Here is a 19166-nt window from a genome sequence, read left to right as displayed (position 1 = left end):
TAAAACAAAAATTCTGTATCTGATGATGGCTGTTTACACAGCCGAAATGCATAATACATTTACCAAAGTGACCTACATGCATTTTTCTTGGAGATAAAGACTTCTCCTATTTGTAATCTTTAACATGCTTCTATACTATTCACGAAAGTATTCATTTTACAACGAAACGGTTTATGAAAGCGGAACAAGAAAAGCTTATTGCTATTTATGGGGTGAAGTAGATGGAAACCGAGGCACTAACGAAATTTGCACCGTTCTTTATAAATATTTACTGGAAATTGATAATGATCGCAAAAACGTAAAAACAATTGCACTATATTGCGATAGCTGAGGCGAAGGCCATGCTTATAATGCTGCATACATTTAAAAAAAAAGCCGCTAACATCCGTCATGTTAATATAACCTTCCTTTTACCTGGACATACTTATATGTCAGTAGATACAGTCCATGCCATAATAGAAAGATTTACTCGCAGGAGAGTTATCTGGACACCCTCAGAATGGCCAACCATAATTGCAAATTCGAGAATTCACCCTGAACCTTTTAAAGTTATAAGCATGAAACATTCTGATTTTCTGTCATGGAAATCAGGAAGTGAAAATTATTTACAAAGTAATAGTAAATTTTTCAATGGAAAAAAATTTCAAATCAGTCAAGTAAGAATCGTATTTATGAACAAAGGAGAAGTCACACTAAAAATTAAGCATTCTTATTTCGATACCGCCGAAATTTGTGTTTTGCCTAATTTCAAGTAAAGTTCCTAAATGTTTGTTAAAATAATTCATACCTACGAAAACATACTATTATTTTAAATATTATTTTTTCTCATTTCATCAAATCATCAAAAATGTTACAGAAAAAACTGGAACCGGTTTACAAAAATCCATTAGAAATTTCCCTTCCAAAGTTTCAAAACCTAATGGATAATAATAAGCACATTATACAAAAAAAATTTGCGGACGAGTATAAAAAATGTGAAGCCAAGACGGAAGTTCCAGATATTTTAGCTGAAACAGACGATGAAGAGCAAAACGACGATCTTTAATATTTTTTTTCATACAGTTATTATATTAATACGTTTTTTGAATACATAATTTATGTTTAATAAAGAATTTGATATTACCCGTTTTAAAAATTTAAATCCCAAAAAACATCGTAAGCTCCATCATAACTCTATCGTAACCCACAAATAAATAATTGACAATTTAAAAAAGGTATTGACAAAATATTGTAAGCGACAAATATACCCGAAAAATTGTAAAATTTTCCAAAAAATTAATTTTTAAAGTTATCTAAATTACTTTAGGAGGTCAGAAAAAAAACAATAAATTTTATTAAAAAATAAAAAAAATAGAAGAAAAAAAATTTCTTGTAAAATTCGAGGAAAGTCGCTTACGATGTTTTGTCAAAAACCCATCGATATATTCAATTTCTATAAATGAGTTATTTTTCCCAAATATATTTTACCACACAAAAAAAGGATTCGTGTAAATATCCTAGATATGTCATATTATGTCCAATACATGACGTAAAATGTCCTAAAAGTACGTATATAAGAGGTAAAATCCTGTAGAAGGTGGAAGTTCATAGTATGTAATACGTCTTTTGGGGTACGTACTTTATGTCGTGGAGTACGTACAAAGTACGTATTTAGTACGTATCTAAGCTGTTTGGGCCCGGAATCATGGCCAGGTGAGTATATAAGGAGCCCCGTCGCCGCTGGGAGTGTACAGTTTAGTCAAGTTCGGAATAATGGCGCGATATTTAAATCCGACCGTAAAGCATTACAATAATTAAGTGCGTAAGTGTATAAATAAATCAGTTGACTATTTGCATGCATTGAGTATTATATAGTATTATATATATTAATTCACACTTATCAAATTGTAAAAACGCTACATTGCTGTCAGAAGTGGGGTGTGAACTGGATTTCAGTCAACTGGATATTGGTCAAAAATAAGTAAGTTTGGATCTAAGAAATAAATCGAACTAAAGTATCTGAATATACTTTAGTTCGGTGGATTTTAAAGTTTCTGAGCCAAAAATGTGCTTTACTGAAAAAAGAGATTATTTCATTAATGCAAACAGGATCCAGGATATTCAGAACAACAAAAAACAACAACAAAATCGCATCATTGGACGTCAACACTATGGATGAGGTACCAGGATTCAGCAGTGGATAACAAGAACTGAAAATTTATCAGCGCATATCACTTTGAAGTTGTTGAGAAGTAATTTAAGTATTTGAACAATGTATCACTATAGAGGCGAATATTTTCAAAAATTCTCTAAAATTTTTTAATTGATTCGCGATGAGAAAAGAACGGAAGGATCCAGTGTTGGCGATTTACTGGTTCTTCAATTATCCAATCCAACTTAAACCAAACCCATATATCTTTAGCATCACTTTCAAAATTGTTAATTCAGGAGACTTTTAAATTTTTTGTACATAAAATAAAAAGTCCTGTAGATTTCTACGAACCCGAGAATTCCCTATCCCTGCAAAAAATTTCATAGAGGCTATGGTCGATAACCTCAATTTTAAAATTAGTAGAACTTAACCAGGACTCCGTAATAAATATAATATTGAAATTTTTTATGATTTGATTAAGTCCTCGTCTATTTTGGTAAGAAGCAGTATCCTTGTTAGAAACCATAATTATTTACATGGTTTTAACACTTGATAGGAGAAATTTAAACAAGTTATTAAATACTAATAGTGATAAAAAGTTTTAGGTGATACAAATATTTATTAAAAGCATTTTCATGAAAAATTAAGTAAGATCAAGCTTTTTTAAAATATAAATGTAACGTTAAGATAATTAGTTTTATGAGCTTTATTAAGGTAAACTTTATTAATGTAGCTTGGTTGCATCAATTAATCAATTCATACTTTTTAAATATAAAAGTCCCTTAAAAAAACTATTTATTTATTTTATTATTTAAATTTCAAGCAATTTCTAATGTAGGCAGTTTAACCATTTTTATTAACAAACGCGAAACCTCAACTTATCTAAACATTTTCGAGTTTTTTAAGTATTCCACAACCGCTCTGATAATATATTTTATATATCTAAACGGTTTTAAATTTGGCTGAAGGCATCCAAGAAAAATAGCTTTTTCAAATTTGCTACACATAATCGTGCCTCAGGATTCTATTCAGAAAGTTAACATAATGGTAGACTCAATAGAATATTAATAAGTTGCTATCCTTTGTAATTTTCCTGCTTCTCAACTACAGGTTGAAAGGAAGGCGTTTTAAAGATACTTTTTGTAAGTGTAGGGCTTTTGAAAACAGGCATATTAAAAATGCATGTTAACTGTCGGTAGACTAAGATTTATTCATAATATTACAGAAAATAAATCATAGTTTCAAATTCGGACATTCGACAGATGTTTAATTCTCTACTTTCATTGCGGACGGACTCAAGCATTACTAACCTAAAAACCGGAACAAAAGTAATGGAAAAAGAGCCAGAGACCCAGAAAGAAAACTGGCAAATATTAAAACGGAAACAATGAGACTAGCGTGCATGTAAAAGCGAACTAAAATTTTCATCATTTTCGCTTCAGCGGGGGACACAATGCCTTTGTTATTTTAATTACGTGATGTAGACTGCCTCCGGCCTTACTGTTGTCTAGTGGGTTTTCTAGACAAATATTTGTTCCTTTTTAAATCATTTGGTAAATCGCTAAACTTCAAAGGCAGTCAAATACGAGTGAAATTAGATAATATAACTTAGTAGGTTTCTGGAAGTGGAGCTTTGCTTTGCTATGAGCAATCTAATTTCCTCAATCTTAAATTTTATCTTTAAACACTGTTTGTCAACTAAATTAGCAGTCTCCTTATACAGGGTGTCTCCTATAAAAACCGCCAAACTTTAAGAGGTAATTGTACAAGTCATTTGCAACAAAAAAGTCATATAACATTTTTTCGAATAGTTGTTAGATTTTATCAAATTTCTTTGTTTTTTTTTTCATATAAACAAGAATATCTCCGTTATTCTTACCGCCATATAAAATTTAGATATACCATCTAAAAGAGAATTAAATTTGCTATAAGACGGGTATATTTAAGTTTTTGAGTAATTTTTTATATCGGGTGTTATCAGAAGTTAAATGTAACATTTGGGACATGTGCAAAATTAGTGGTATCTTCTTCGTTGTCGCTTTTCTAAAATTTGGTAAATAAGGACATGTTTTTTTTCAGCAAAAACTACTGCGTTTAATATGCTTTCCAATGATATACTTACTTTTGTGATAGCTAATTGTTTTCACAGCAATATCATGGGCAAAAGAAAGAAAACCACAAAAATTGAAAATTTCCAAATTTTATATTTCTTGATCTTTTGAGCACCAATACGGTGAATACTTGTAGATCTATCTTCCCTAACACAACAACTCCACAAATTTCCATTAGAGAAGCCGTAAACAAATAACATATCGCGATATTTATTCTTTAAGAAAAAAGGCAGTTTTCCTTCTTTTGTAAATGGCAATGAATCCTCAAAAGAAGGAAATTCACAAACCATGTATTATTTGATTTTAAAACAAAAGCATAGATAAAGTCGAAATTATACCCATTTGTAATGACGTCATTTTTGTTTATCTTTGTTTAGCATATTCCAAACAGCGGCGACAACAAACTTTTAAAAAAAATTGGTGTCTGATGATTATTCATCTTTTATATACTAGGTTATGTGAAATATCCGTCACTGTCAATCAAAAATATTGGTTTGTCAACTTGTTCTTGAAAGTTATTTCGAAAAGTGTTAGATAATGCCTAAAAAAGATATAATAGGTATAATGAACAATCGCAGCTGATGATTTTAAATATATTGGCTTTTTTTCAACTGGAAAAGGAACAAGTCCGAAACGGAATTGCACTTCAAATTGAGAATGTGATACAGCGAGCCGCAGATGCAACAAAATTGAGCACAACAACGATCGCAAATATAAAGAAGAATGGGATAAAATCAGATCAGGATTACGCAGCCCGTATATCTTCCAAGCAAAAGACAGCAAAAACCAAAATAACAACATATTTGAAACATAGAATTCGGGACACAATTTATTCTATGTACGCCAGAATATGTAATATTGGCAACAATATGAGAAAAGTTCAGGTAAGAAATTGAATATTTTGAGTTTTCCATTGACTCCTTAAGAAGATGGATCAATAGTATACGCTTCAAGTGGAAAAAATCAAATAACAGAAAATATTTGATGGACTTGCCAAATATTGTTCATAAAAGAACCAATTTTTTAAGGGAGTATATCAAAAATAGAAATGTAGGTCCGGAAGGTTTTACTCCAGTTTTCATTGACGAGACGTGGATTTTTAGCAAGGGATCATTTCGTAGTAGCTGGCAAGATGACACCAAGCACACGGATTCAAGAAAAAACATTGAAGGTAAAAATTACCTGGTTATCTTTTTAGATTTTTTTTTTGAATAAGAACTATTGCCCTTGTAAGGGCCCTCTAACTTCATAATTTCATCTGTTTCATAGTTTCATATAATTTCTCTCTAAGACAATATGAGGGAGTTTAACTCCATACACTACTCGTATGTGCATGGAACATTACTTATTAATTATATTAAATTTATGTTCTGGAAGAATGATTTCTAAAAGAAGAGAATTGAATTATCTTTTATTTTTAAGGTCATCGTTATATCATGGTCCACGCCGGAACCAACGATGGCTTCATCAAGGGTGCAAATTTAATATTCAAGAGTGGATTAAAGACGGGAGATTATCATGACAATATGAACAGGAAAAACTTCGAAAACTGGTTTAAAACTCAGCTGGTTCCAAATCTTCCCCCAAAGCCATTTATAATCATGAACAATGCAAGTTACCATTCTGGTTTATTAGAAGAAATCCCGAGAAAATCTTGGACAAAGCAGAGACTGACCGAATGGTTGAAGAAAAAGAATATTGGCTTTCCAGAAAAAGCCATGAAAGATAAAATATGGAGTATTGCACGCCGAAGCTGCCCTAGTGAAAAAAGTACTTCCTTGATAAATATGTTAAACCTTTAGGACACAAAATTTTGCGACTGCCACCATATCATTGCCAGTTTAATGCAATTGAAATGGTATGGTCGGAATGTAAACGAAAATATGATCAATATATTTCCAATTTTAAGGGGTCACCTTCAGAAGTTCTGACTACATGGGAAAGGGTAATAAACGAAATTTTATAGATCATTGGCAAAAATATGTTTTTCATACAGAAAAGGTAATTGAAAAGGCTTGGGAGGCAATACAAGTGTATGATGCCTATGACATTCTGCCACTTGTGATTACGACTGACGAAGACGACGATGACGAAGAAATATCTCTGATTTCAGTTCTGACTCTGACAATACTGACGAGATTGATTAAGCTTTTTTTGTTCTAGCAAGTTTTATTTTATGATCGTCGTTTAAGTATTCAATCATATCGTTGCAATTTCATTAACTTGGTAATGCAATATGGCGTGTTTTTTTTGAGTTTGTATGTTTTATTTTTTGGAATGGTATTTTCATTTTAATGTGTAAACATATTCCTTCAAGCAGCATTTTTTTTCATGAACAAGTAAATTAAATTGTCAGTATTTAAATTTTTCCCAGTGAGTTAAAATAATTTTATACCATTATTCACAATTTTTGTAAGCTCGGTTTTGTTACGTCTACTGCTCGTGCCGAATTCTACTTTTCAAATATGTTGTAGATTTGGTTTTTGCGGTCTTTTGCTAGAAAAATATATGAGCAGCGTAATCCTGATCTGATTTTATCCCATTCTTCTTTAAATTTGCGATCGTTGTTGTGCTCAATTTTGTTGCATCTGCGGCTCGCTCAAAATTTTTTGGGAATGAAAGTATATACACGAATATAAAAATATAATAATATGCTGCTAAAATAAATCATTTGTTAATTTCTGAACGTATAAAAATACATAGCAGACTATTAATTTCTGAAGGCGACGGTAAAGTTTCTAACCTAATATTGATTGGCAAAAATATCTACGCCATACGTTTTTTCTCACCTGGATGACGTAACTACAAATGGGTATTAATTTCGACTTTATTTACAATTTGACAAGAACTGTCATTAAGTTTTCACTTCGACTTAAAGTAGTTAAATAAGTAATTTGATTTAAACGTGCTTATCGGATAATTAAGAATATCTTTTTATTTACGGCGTCTCAAATGGAAACTCGCAGGAAGCAGCAAGGGAGTATGCGCTTCGTTTTCCTAATAGACGGCAACCCCATAGAAGTACATTTTCAAAAGTGTGGGGAAACTGGTTCCTTTCGATGTTTGCGGATTAGAGAAGGTGGTCAAAATGGTCAACGCTGGAGACAAGAACCTGCGATTATGAGAGCTGGTACAGAAGATAGATCTAGAAGTAATCGTCTTATTGGTGCTGGATGAAGGATTCACCATTCCACTGTACAGGGTGTCCCATTTTGGGTACTTTTGCGGGGTATCTCCGTTATTTTTAACGTTAGCGTGATGCGGTTTTCGCGACAGTGTGCTACTTTTTCGTGAAAATAACGATGCCGTTAACAAACATTCCAAAGCCCTCTTAGTTTTTAAGATATAGGCCATTTCTTAAAATTCGACATTTTTGGGATCCCCCTTGTATTTCGGTTATTCTTTAACTTATCAAATATGTAAAAAAACAGTTTTATAGATCTTTTTGCGTAGGATGCAGTGGCGTAGATTATTTTTTTAATATTTAATGTTTTTGAGTTATAAGCCAAACTTATGTTTTTTTTAATGGAACACCCTGTATATATATGCACTAATAAATTTGTCTTCTTTTTACCTTTTCAAAACTATATAATGGTATGCACTTTTTTTTAAGAAACATACAAATAAATGACAATTTTCTAAAATTAAGGACATAAATTTATTAGTAGAACATGACTCTTGTTGATAACATAACAAAAGTCAACTAAATGTCAAATATTTATATTTTACGGTTTCTTAAGTCAAATATTTGTATTGTAAGTATTTGTGTTTTTCTTTATTTAATAAATTCTTTGAAAAATGGCAGCATATGAAAATTACGAAAAATATGATATGTTGATATGTTTTATACAAAGTATCGAAAATTCTGAAGAAGCTTCGGCGTTATATTTTCAAAGGTAAGTAAGCGATAATGGGTACTAAAATTTAAATTACGATTATAAGTTTGTGTTTGTTAGATATCCAGAGAGGCGACAACCATTTATTAAGATATTTGCTCGCTTAAAAGCAAATTTAGTTGAATACGGAACCTTTGTTCGCCCGCGTCCGAAAACCTATAACAAGGAGAATAGGGAAAGAAAAGAAATAGATGTTTTGGGATATATTGAAGCAACACCTATGTCCTCATGCAGAAAAATTGAAAAAGATATTGGTGTGTCAAAAACGAATGCTCAAAGGATCCTAAAAAAGTACAAGTATCATCCGTATAAATTTAGTAATGTGCAACAGTTGCACAGAGCGCTGTTTTGCCGGTGGTATCTACAACAAATCGAAGCTAATGATTTGTTCGGCAGACTTGTTATTTGGTCAGATGAATGTTTTTTTTGTGCAGGCATTTTCAATCGTCACAATACCAGGAATTGGAAAACAGAAAATCAGCATTTATTGTTCGAAAGGGCACAACAGGGTCGTTTTGGAGTTGGGGTGTCTTGTTTTATTTTGGGCAGAAAAATAGTTTATAGGATTTTTAAAGGAGGTCTTACAGCACGTAGATACCTAGAAATCCTTGAGAAAGTTATTCCTCAATAATATAATGCAGTTTACTTACAACAAGATGGTGCTCCTATTCATAATTCAAGGCTAATAAGGGAATTTCTTGACAATAATTTTCCGCAAAGATGGATAGGTACCAACGAACCTGTAAGATGGCCCCCACAATCTCCAGATCTTTCAATTTTGGATTTTTTTTATGGGGGTATCTACAAAATGAAGTGTATAAAACACGTTATGATGGAATTGCCGAACTTGGAGAGGCAATTAATTTAGCCTTTCAAAATCTGCGAAGGAGACCAATAGTTCTATTTAATGCCATTGAAAGAATCACAAAAATGTCGAATTTTCAAAAATGGCCTATATCTTAAAAACTAAGAGAGGGCTTTGGAATTTTTGTTAACGGCATCGTTATTTTCACGAAAAAGTAGCACACTGTCGCGAAAACCGCATCACGCTAACGTTAAAAATAACGGAGATTCCCCGCAAAAGTACCCAAAATGGGACACCCTGTACATAGAGTTCTTAAAAAAAATAATTTGCATCCGTTTCATTTGAAAAAAGTCTTGGATTTATTGCCAGTGGATGGTGAGGTGAGGCTTCAATTCTGTAGGTGGTACTTGAATAAGTTGCAAGAGTGATGACTTGACTTTTATGTCTGGGGCACATTAAAATCTAATGTTTATAGTATTAACATTAATACTCGAGACGACCTAATTAATCGAATTAGTGTGTGTTGCAATAAAATGCGACAAAAACGCGTTAAACTTGAACGGGTTGTTGATAGTGTCAGAAAATGTTTGTGAAAATGTCAGTTGATAGATGCATCAAATGTATTGAACAAGAGGGAAGACATTTTGAACAATTGTTATAATTCTAGGTTTGTTTAATGAAATTTTGATTTTTTGGTCATCATAATTTTGGTCAATCAAGAAATATAAAATTTGAAAATTTAAAATTTAAATGATATTGCTGTGAAAACAAATAGCTATCACAAAAGTAAGTATATCATTGGAAAGCATATTAAATGCAGTAGTTTTTATTGAAAGAAAAATATGTGCTTATTTACCAAATTTTAGTAAAACCACAACGAAGATACCACTAATTTTGCACATTTCCCAAATGTTACATTTAACTTCTAATAACACCCGGTATAAAAATTACTCAAAGACTTAAATATACCCATCTTATAGCAAATTTAATTATTTTCCCGATAGTATATCTAAATTTTATGTGGTGTTAAGAATAACGGAGATATTCTTGTTTATATGAAAAAAATAAACTAAAATATTTTAAAAATAGTGCCTTAAATCGAAATTTTGCAAGAAAAACTTTTTTTTCCAAATTAAATGGAGAATCTAACAGTTTACTTCTTATAAAAAAAATATGTTATCGCCTTGCAGATTTGAGGCAAAAAAGGACCAAGTCCCTCCGTATGTTACGCCACTGGCATTTTTTTTAAATTGGCTTCATCAGTAATTGACCATTCACTACGATAACCTGCATGCGAAATTTAATTAAAATTGAGCTAGTAGTTTAAAAATTATAATAAATAAACGAAAAATGATTCTTAGCTTTACCACCCCGTATCTTTGTTATTAAACATTTTTGAGAAAAAATTAATAATGAAAGTCTATTTGTTTTTAAATTCTCTATCACATACTAAAATTAATGACGTTAAAACTAGACCACCCTGTATGATGATGGTCAATGTAGTGCAATGTAATGATGACTTCATCTATAAAAGTCCTACAGTGGAACTGCAGAACAAATGGAAACAAAAGTGCCAAAGTAAACTAAAAAAATGCATGAATAATAATTCTTCATGATGATATTACTAAAGGACCAAGAGCGCTGACTTTTTTTTAAATATTTTTTTTGTGTAAATGACATTCTAGTATAAATTCTAGCTTGCTGGAATGAATTGAAAGGTGTACTCCAAGCTTGTACTAGAGTACATTATAGCATTTTTTTTACCGTTCGTTAGGTGTGAATGAAAACAACCGAAAATAGTCAATTAATTTATTTATACGTTTATATTACTAAATCCGATCAAATACGACTACTAGATATAAATATTTTGATCGTATATGTTTACTAATATTTATGTCCGATTTAAATCTCGTGCCAATATTCCAAAGTAAACCTCGACTGAACTGTGACTCCTAGCGGCGACGCGGCTGCTTATATACTCGGCTGACCATGATTTCGGAAGATTCGTAGATCATCGAGACATCGTGCGGTCTGCCACTTGTGTCATTCCGGAATGAAGAAGAATCAGCTGGCTTCTCGGTGTTTCAAATATCGTTACCATATAAAGGTCCAGACAGATGCTTCCTGGATCCCCGACCATGCCCAAGAAGATAGAGCCAGGATCCGTCTGAAGGCACAGAACCCGGACTTAAAGACAGAAGACTGGCACCTCCTAAGAGTTTCGATGGAACTCTTATCTATGATAGGTCCAGCGAAAGACCAAGAACCTCTATTCTTGCTAAGAAAACTTCCAAGTACTGCCCATGACTCTCTTTTGTTCTAGGCACCTAGTAACAGTGAGAATAATAAATAAGAAGGGAAACCTAAAGGACTTTGTAATCGGATCGGCATACCTTCCTTATGATGACCCAAGGCCTCCTCAAACAATGGGCGTAGAGATATTAGTAAGAAGCTGCAGGCATTAAGAACTGAGCTGAACCTAGAATGCGAGGCAAATGCACATTAATATATTTGGTGGAGCACCAACAGCAACCTCAGAGGTGAGTAACTATTTCAATTTATAATGGCAAACAACTTAGACATTGTAAACAAAGCTAATCACCCCATTTTTGTAACAAGAAAAAGAACTGAAGGTATAGACTTAACTGTACGTACTTATTACATAAATATTTCTTTAAAAAACTAGCATGTATCCAGAAAGAGAGTTGCTCGGACCATGGATACATTTGTTTTTAAATTACGGGCGTTAAGACCAAGAAATAACAACTTATCGAAATCCGAAAAAAAGCGATTGGGTAACTTAACTAAACTAGAACTCGATCGCGAGCTTGTGCGGGTTGGTGTAAAGATAAGTGACACAAAGAAACTAAATGAATGCGTGGAGAAACTGACCGACCCAATTATTAAGTGCTACGAAAAAGCAGTCCGGAAATTAAAAGGGCTGCATCCAAAAAAACTTCTGACTGAACTTTTTGGGGTACATTTTCCTGCATGCGTAATAAAAGACAACATAACTGGCAGTCAGGGCAGTACAGAATGACATTAATATAAAACACGTCGAGAGGACTGGGAAGATACCAAAAAAGTTGTGACATATGAGAAGACCAGATGGGCCATCAACTCATTTGAGCCCTACAAATCTGCTAGCTACGATGGAATTATTCCAGCAATGATACAAGAAGGACCAGCTGTATTAATAAGTAAACTGACTGAGATATTAAGGGTCAGTCTAGCTTATGGATATATCACTTTGAGATGGAGGCCGGTACGCGTTGCTTTTATATCCAAGTCCGGAAAATCTGACTATTCTCAATGCATATTTTTCCAACCGATAAGTCTTATGTCTTTTCTTCTGAAGACACTAGAAAAACTGCTCGACAGACACATTAGAGACGCAAGACCACTGTGCTTACACCGCAGTTCTACAGAGACGGCGCTGCATAGGTTCATAACTATGGCAGAGAAGACTCTGGAAACCAAAAAGGTGTGTAGCTGCCTTCCTGGATATCGAAGGAGCTTTTAACTAAGAGTCTTTAACCTAAAAGTCTATTACAAGGATCGCAGGAACAGACGCGAGAGCGTGCAGGTGGATAGACTGCATGCTTAAAAGTAGGACAGTAAAATGCTGAATGAAACTCTGAAAGCCTTTGTAACTTAGGGGTGTCTACAGGAAGGTGTTCTACCGCCTATTCTGTGGTGCGTTAGAACATTAGAAAATTAAAAGCTTTAGACCTTTAGGATATGCAGATGACTTGGTGATTCTAATTCAGGGAGAATTTATTACAACGGTGAAAGAAAGAATGCAAACTGCTCTGAACTTCGTGAAAAACTGGATAGAGAAGAAGGTCTTAAGATCAATGCCCTTTAATCCGGAATTGTACCATTTACCAAAAGACGAAAGATTGAGGACCTTGGGCCATTATTCTTGCATGGTAAAGAAATTGCTATGTTAGAAGAGATAAATTATCTGGGGGTTAGATTGCACTCCAAATTAAGATGGAACCAACATCTTGACAAAGTAACCAGCGCTTGGAATCAATTTTATTGACGACCAAAGGCACCTATGAGCAAACCTGAGGATTACAGCCCAAAATGGCACACCGGATCTATACCAGAGTACTAGTGCCCACTATAACTTATGCTGCACTAACGTAATGGCCAAGAAACCTGCAAGTAGGAGCAAGGCTTAAGTTAAGCAAAATACAACTGCTAGTATGTCTAAGCTTAACAGGAGCCATGAAATCTTCACCAACCACATCCAAGGAAGCCCTTTTTAACCTTTCACCATTACACCTGGTGATTCAAGGAGAAGCGAAGCTGAGACTGAAACGAATGGAAAAGAACAGTCAAGCTAACTTGACAGAACACCAAAGAATATCAAGAATCTGTGAGGCAGTCAAATCATAAATGATTTCGGAGCCACGATTCCATAGTATTACTTCCGTACTACATTCAAAGTTAAATATCCAACAAGAAAAGAATGGAATGACAGCAACCGCAGACCAGACGGAGATCTTGTTTGGTACACAGATAGATCTAAGACTGACAAGGGAACGGGAGCTGGAATTTTTGGAGAAAAACCTAAGCATGAAATGTCCCATTCGCTTGGAAGACATGCCACAGTTTTTCAGACAGAGACAGAGACTAGAATGTGCTAGGAAAAACATTAGGAGAGCATACAGTAATAAGCAGATCTTAATAATAACAGATAGCCAAGCCGCCCCAAGGGCCTTATCGAACTCTAGAACTACATCAAAGCTGGTTTGGGAATGCTTCATAAAACTAAAAATCTTAGGAGACCCCCAGTTAGGCTTATATGGGTTCCGAGACATACAGGTATTCCAGGAAATGAAAAAGCCGATGAACTACCAACAAAACTCTCCTACCTTGGACCAGAACCTGCACTGGGAGTGCCAAGAACACTCCGCGGTGAGATCAGGGACTGAGTGAAAAGAAAACATCAAGCTCACTGAATAGAAATGAGACAGCTGAAGGGAGAAAATATGTTTATGAACTTAAATATAGATGAAAAAAATGACTCTGAGCCCTCCTTAAATTTGGGAGAAACAAACTCAGAATACTAATAGGTATCCGAACGGGACACAGGACCGTTAAAGAACACCTGAACAGAATTGGAATGTATATTGCAGACCTTAATTGCCGATTGTGCGAAAGGAACCAGAAACAGTTCGACATGTAATTTAATATGGTGCGGTCTTTGCCGCAAAAGGCAACAAATATTTGGAAGAGATAAAGTGGATCCAGAAGCACTAGGTATAGGTACCACAGCAGCAAAAGACCTGTACCGCCGGGTACAGGGCAGCAAGGTACTAGGCTGGGTAGTATAGATGTATATCGGAGTGAGCACAATAAGCCTTCAGGCTGAGGTGTATTCGAGCACAATGGACGATCTCCAAAAGAGAGAAAAAAAAGGTCCTAAAGGCCTAAAGGTCCTAAGCTCAGCTGAGTGTCTGGTCACACGAGAAAGCGGACTCTCTTAATAGACTGAGATTCGCAAAATTGCCGGTAGGCTTTGAACCTATAAATATGTAGCTGCCGCATTAATGAAGAGTGTGCTTGATAGAGAGATCCTCCAGAGATGGACGGAAGCATCTGGTATGTGAAAAGCTCCTGTCCTGTACCTATCCTCTACCTGTGTCACCAAACAACTAAGGCGCTTAAAGAATCGTGAATGATAAAGTGTGTATAAAAACCCATTTAGAAAGACACAAATTTCATTAATCCATTTCTGTATGGACCGACAGAGACTGGAGAGTAACCTCACGAACACCCAGATAGTGTTCTTTGTCAAAAGGAACAGAGCAGATAGAGCTCTGTTCATTTTGATTTTTTGATCATCTGGAATAAGAAACCATTAGTATCAGATAGTCTGCCTAGGCTCGTTTATGAAGTCATTTATTTTAGGCTTACCTCGGGAAAAACAAGCAAGGCTGAAGCTGACAATGCCGAAGAATTGCTATCCTTCCTCTACTCGTCTACTCTAAGACAGCCAAACATATATAATAAAGCTAGTATTAAAGTAAAAAAAAGGCTGATTCTTCGTCATTTCGAAATAATACAAGTGGCACAACGCACGACGTCTCGAAGGTCAGCGAGAATCTCGTTCTGCCGAATATATAAGGAGCCGCATCACCGATAGATGACAGATGTCAGTTCAGCGAAGGAAAGCTCGAAACATTGGCAAGAGATTTAAATAGTGGTAAATAAATACAATTGAAATATCTCTAGGAGTCGTGAGTGATCGTGTTTTCATAGTAAAGTGTATAAATAAGTTGACTATTTTCGATTGCTCTATTTCATACTTAACGAACGGGAAAAACGCTACAATATTTTAAAACCATGTTGACTAACGGAACTCTCCTTCTTTTACGCTCAGGCCTTTGCTGTGGAGATAGACAACCTGCATTGGGCTTATCACTAGTGACCATGTTTGCTTTAGAATCCCATAGAACAATACAGATATCTGATAAGATGCGATCCTTACATAAAGGGACTCATTTAGAGAAATTATGATGATACCAGTACAGTAATATGAATGTAAAGTACATAAGCGTAATTCTTCTTATCAAGGCTATAGTGTCTTGTGACTCTTTGTCGCAAACTACATCGGTTAATATTAAAAACTCATATTTCTAAAAATAACTTTTTAACCCTTAGGATAAGCGTGACAGGAAACCTGTTAACGGATCGCTTATTCCATTTCGCATCCAGTCTTTGTGTTCAATTAATTTATAATATACAGGCATGGAAATTTAAAGCCCTATCAACTTCCGGTTAACCTGCCGAACCCGCTGCATTATTAATTATTTGAATTGCAATATTGCAAAGCTTTGCGATTGGAGTCTTGAATTCCCTCCTTTATTACTTATATGCATGTGCCTTGCTTTATGTAATAAAGCTGATTTGAAAAGCTAAGAAAACACAAAGGTCACCATTCGATTACTAATTATTCACATAGTTCAAGAGTTAGTGAAATCTTAAAAGCCGTCCCTTTGGCAATTTTATTTAGAAATTAATGAAATACAAGAATAGTTGAACATTATACTAAAAAATTAAAGAAAGAAAAAATACGATGGATATATTATGCAGCAAGGTTTTGCTAATCCCTAACGCCTTAAAATAAGTTTTGTGATTTTTTCCTAAATAATCTGATTTATAAATAAATACTAATCTTAAAAAAGCGGATTAATTATTTATTAAGAAGGAGTAAATATAAGCATACGAAGCCCGTAGAAAAAGACGAATATTATAAAAGTATTGTTAAGATTGGTAAAGTTTTAATTTTTTTAAACCAAAACACTTCTGATTTTAGTCTGATGATGTCATATTTGTTTCTTGAAGAAACTTTACATCAATTTTAATAAAAAGGATAATGCCTTAGCTATTTTCTGCGTCTGTCTGCTTTCGATTGTGTCAAACATTTAATTTTACTTTACAAATTGCAAAGATAAGGCTTTAGATGTAGCACACTAAATTCTTTTGGACCGGTTTATCATTGGAAATAAGTGGGACTGTAGCAGTTGAAACAGTTATGAAACTGCATTGAGGAAGGCAACAGAAAACCACCTCTTTAAATATTTTCCTTGGTAAATCATCATGGTTAAGGAAACTCAAAAGAAGGCCCTCAGTCCCCGGCAGACCCTAGATGGTCACAGGGTGATAAGAAACTCCGGGTTAACCATGACAATTGCAACATAGTATGTTAAAGGCCTTCAAACTCCCGGCAAACTAGAATTCGGAAACGGAATAAAAACGGAATTCTGTTATTTTCTGGTAGCAACGACCCACCACATCGTTATAGAGCCGGTATTCTTTCTTTTGGATGCACCTTCCAGTAAGTCTGTATCTAGTTTTTTGCCAGTCTCAAATAGAGTAATGCTTCTTAAACTTAAGGCAGTGCCGGTATCGCTTGATCTGATTCAAGTATATGCTCCAACAGCCGAGAAATCCGAAGGTAGAATTAACACACAAAAAAACATGTAGTAAACATCATCATGGGAGATTTTAATGTTAAAGTTGGAGAGGGTGAAGTCGAAAAATGTGCTGACGGTTTTGGTGTGGGGGCAAGAAATAAGAGAGGTGATAGGCTAGTGGAGTTTTGCCAAAACAAAAAGTTAATAACAACAAACTCCTTTCAAACTACCAATACTTAGGTTATGGACTTGGAAATCTCCAGCAGATACAGATGATAATATAGTTCGAAATCAAATTGACTATATTTTAATACATGAACGATACAGAAACTGTCAAATCTGTAAGTCAATTCAGACCATAACCCTATAGTATCCAAAAATTAAAGTAAAAATAAAAGTAACACTAAAGAAACTCCAACGACCATCTAATAAACAGAAGCTGGATATACAAAAACTAAAAAATGAAGCTATCTTGCAAAAGGTTTAACATGATGTAAATATAATCCTTAAAAGTCTCTCAAGTTGTCAATACGCTTCTCAAATGAACAAAACAAGGACAGATCGTTACGGTGGGTCCAGGACAATTTAAAGGTTGAACACAAATCAAAACAAACTTGGATGACGGACGAAATATTAAATATCGTGGATAAGAGGCGTGAAAACAAAAATTATGCTATCAAGTATAAAAAAATTATTCAAATAATCAAGAAAAAGATCAAAGATGCAAAAGAAGATTGGCTGCACAGAGAGTGTAAGGAAATTGAAAAATGTGAAAGAAAATTGGATAGTTTCAATCCACATAAAAAGTTTAAGGATGACTGGTATTATGACACATCATAAAAATCCTATAGTAATAAAATATAGAGACGGTAATTTGATTTCGGACTTAGAACAACAGCTGGTTTGTTGATCAGAATACGTAAAAGAACTTTTCTATGATAATCGGTCAGAAGGTATGCCCAATTATTCTGAAGACATAGACCCACCAATTTTACGCGAGGAGATTTTACATGCTATCAAATAGACAAGGGGAGGAAGGGCTAGTGGTCCTGATGAACTGCCAGTTGAACTTCTTAAACTTATAGACGATGATGCAAAAGAGTGTTCTGATCATCGAACGGTTGCACTTATGAGCCACACATATTTGCTAAAGTGGACTCCGAAATAAGTGACAATCAGGTGGGTATTAGAAAAGGTAAGGGAACCAGGGAAGCTTTGTTTGGTATAATTGTTCTGGCACAAAAATGCTTAGTCATGAATCAAGATCTGTATGTGTGCTTTATTGATTTTAAAAAAGCTTTCGATAAGGTTCAACATCATAAACTTATCAAAGTACCTACAGATCTCAACATTGATGACCGGGACATTATAACCAGCACAGAATTATTACCAACTGGAAATAAACAGCAAAAATTAGAGTAGATGACAGACTCTCGGAAGTAAAAATTTTTCGGGGAGTTTGTCATGGATGTGTGCTTTCTCCATTAGCGCCCAGCGTCATCATTTGATGACGCTGGCTGATGGGGGCAACCAACTTGTTCGGTGGAACAAAAAAGAAGGTGGTCGTGTTCCAGTTGCACAACCTCTTTTGATTGCCAACTACAATAAGCATATGGGAGGGGTGGACCACCATGGTTGGTTGCTTGAAAAACATCACATATCAGTAGGGGGCAAAAAATGGTATTGGTGCCTTTTTACTCGAGTAATAGACATGTCGATTGTAAATAGCTCAATTCTCTATAACATGATCCATACCGGAAAAGAAAAAAAATCCATAAAAGACTTCAGGATGGATGTGGCTTATTCATACCTAAAGATTGGTCATGGAAGAAGAGTAGCCTTTGGTTGTCCCTTGAGTTTGTCAAATACGTCTCGGAGTAATGTTACAGAAAACGTAAAATATGATGGCAAGAATCACTTGGTAGCAAAGAGAGAAAAGCAAAGGAGATGTCAATTTAACACATGCCAAAGTAAACCCCGCACATTTTGTTCGAAATGTAATGTTACTCTTTGTGTACCTTATTGTTTTAACAATTTTTATTAAAAAGAATTAGTTTTTTAATTCATGTTTCATAAACACCTGATTTTTTTATCAGTACATTAGTTTTATCTTGTAATATATAAAGTTTTTGTATTTACTTATTTGTTTTTTTTATATTTCAATATGGGATTACATATATTATATAAGCCCAGCGTCCTCATATGAGAACGGTCTATTTTTTGACCCAATGATCAAAAAAATGATCCAAAACTCAAAAAAAAAATTTTTTTTGAGCCAAAACAAACATG

This window comes from Anthonomus grandis, chromosome 16, assembly GCF_022605725.1.
Source record: "Anthonomus grandis grandis chromosome 16, icAntGran1.3, whole genome shotgun sequence".
NCBI classification, from domain to species: Eukaryota; Metazoa; Arthropoda; class Insecta; order Coleoptera; family Curculionidae; genus Anthonomus; species Anthonomus grandis.
The sequence above is the reverse complement of the archived record's forward strand: the minus strand, read 5'-3'. Positions refer to the sequence as shown.